The sequence below is a fragment of the Meleagris gallopavo genome, chromosome 21 (genome assembly GCF_000146605.3).
Source record: "Meleagris gallopavo isolate NT-WF06-2002-E0010 breed Aviagen turkey brand Nicholas breeding stock chromosome 21, Turkey_5.1, whole genome shotgun sequence".
Classification (NCBI taxonomy): Eukaryota; Metazoa; Chordata; class Aves; order Galliformes; family Phasianidae; genus Meleagris; species Meleagris gallopavo.
This window is the reverse complement of record NC_015031.2, coordinates 6,961,101-6,963,532: the sequence shown is the minus strand read 5'-3', so window position 1 is coordinate 6,963,532 and position 2,432 is coordinate 6,961,101.

Below are 2,432 nucleotides of genomic sequence, written 5' to 3'. Positions count from 1 at the left end.
CGGCCTCCGAAGCACCGCCGCCCTGGCCCTGTTCTGCTTCCTGCTGTCGTCGTCGTGTGTTTGGACCAAAATAGCAAAAATCTCTAATAGGAAGCTTCCCTTACCTCCAGCCCTCTGGCTTTTATCTCACTTCAGTAGGTTCTGTGACTCAGCAGCCCAGATGGAGCCGTCCCTCACAGCCCTCAGCACCAAATCTGTTTATTGCTCCAGAGGCTGTTTTTCTGAGAGCTCTCTGCTTTGTGACACCAGTGTTCTCCCTTAAAACGCTGCCTCTCCAGCCCGGGAGCTCAGCACATTCAGTGCGGAGGTGGGCGAGGAACAAAAATAGACAAATAAAAAATAATAATAATAAAAATAAAAAATAAAAAAAAGCTCTCAAAAGGCCAAAAATGAAGATGTGAGGATTTCAGCTCCGTGAGCAGGAGGCTTTGCTTTGCCTCCGTGATACATCAGATATGCTCTGTTCTCCCTCTGCTCGCTCTGAGCAGCAGCTCTGTGGGCTGAGATGGACCCTGGGCCGATGCTCAGCGAGGGGCCTGCAGCCGGGTGTGGGGTTTCTACCCGTGGCGCGGTCCTCCAGAGGGTACATCGGGTCCTCAGGACCGGGGCATCGCCTTCGGAGATGGTTTTGGGGTGGCAGCCACCCGTAGTGCTCCTCCAAGCACCATGAAGCGCGTTGCTGGGCAGAGCTGGCTGTGTCGTGGCTGGGTGGATGGTTTTAGCACAGCCTGCCGCAGCTCGGTGTGCTTTCAGCGTGGGTCGGGACAGGCAAAGTGGGCACCTCTGACCCAAGGGCACAGCAAAGGAAGCACCCCCCAGGACTGAGCACAAGGTTCTTCTCTTGGAAGAGAGATGAAAACTGTAGGGATGTGACTCGTGTCCCGTGGTGCGAAGGGGCCCTGAGCACAGCTGGGCGCAGTGTGGCTGCCCGACATGCTGGGCTGAGCGCTGTGCGGTGCTGGGCGCGTTCCCAAAGGGTTCATCAGCTGGTCATTAGGGCTATTAGCTTAATCACTGGGGTGTTTTCCTGCTGTGCCCTGTGATCAGCGGTGGCCACGCGTGCCGGCTGAGGTTTCCGCACCAGACCCAGCGCCATGCGAGCAGGAATCCAGCCCTGCTGCCAACCATCCTCCCCAGTTTCCATGGTTACACGGGAGTTTACCCTTCCCTGGAAGGGCTGCAGGGACCCCGCGTGATGCGAGCAGCCCGGGGACGTTGGGCCCTCTGCGTTATCCACACCAGCCTCCCCTTCGTGGGGTGGTTAAAGCACGTGGCACAGCATCCTCCTAGCAAATGTGCCCACCGAGCGGCACCTCGGGGTGTGTGAGGTTATGGTGTAGTTCTGGGGGGCTGCTTTCCCCTCTGTGCCCCCCAGTTTGTGAGTGACACCAGCAGGAATGTGTGGGGAGGCAGCAAGAGCTCTCCTGTGGGTGATTCTGGCCCAGGAGCCGTCGGCTGCCTCTCATTAGATGCGAGGTGACAGCGCGGAGCAGAGGGAACCCTGTGCAGGCATTCAGGCTGCCGCTTGTTAATGGGGGAAAACAAGACCTGAGATTGAGGTCACTGCTTATGATTTAAGCGGCCAAATATAGGTCACCAGAGGCCTCTCTGGGGAGGCAGGCGGATGTCAGGGCACAGCAGCAGTTTTGCTCGCTTTCAAGTGACACAGGGAGCAGAGCGTCACGTATCCAATGCACAGGGTGGGTCCTCTGTGTCCTGGCAGGGGGACATCTCTGCTGCCATGTCCCTGTATCCCGTGGTGACTGCAGTGCTTCCTGGCACTGGGCAGCTGATTGATCTGAGTGCACGGGGTGCTGTGATTCATGGGGTTGGTGCGTGGAGTGGGAAGAGCTTCCTCAGCCCAGGTGTGTGTGCGCACGGCCGTGTGCCAGGGCTGAGTCAGCAGGGGCCAAACACACCCTGCATCCCTGCCCGATCCCAGGGCCAGTTCTCCCTTCCGTGGGTGTTGGTGGGCTCTGTAGGGTCATGGGAAACAGCTCTGCTGTTTGTTGAGTTGATGGGTTGCTTGCTGGATGTGGAAGCAGAGAATGGGAACTGCAGGGCCCGTTGTGCAGGCTGCGTGCTGGCAAGAAGTGAGGTGCAGGGGCACTGGGATCCCCTCAGCAGAGGGTGGGGTGAGCTCCATCCAGGTGTCTGCCCACTGAGTTGTGGGGCCATGCAGCTACAATCTGCCTGCTTTTGGCCCAGGCGATGCTTTGTGCCCCAGGGCTGTGTGCTGCAAATGGGGGGCGAGCGAGGGCTGATGGGCTGACGTGGCCTCGCCTGGCTGCTCAGCCTCCAAAGATGCTTGTTGCTCCCTTGCACCTCTCCCACTGTGGCTCCATCCCATCCCATCTCAGTCTGCATTGCTGCTGGGACAGCTGTGCCAGGTCACTGCCTCACTGCAGGCACCTCCTGCTCAGGGGAAAAAA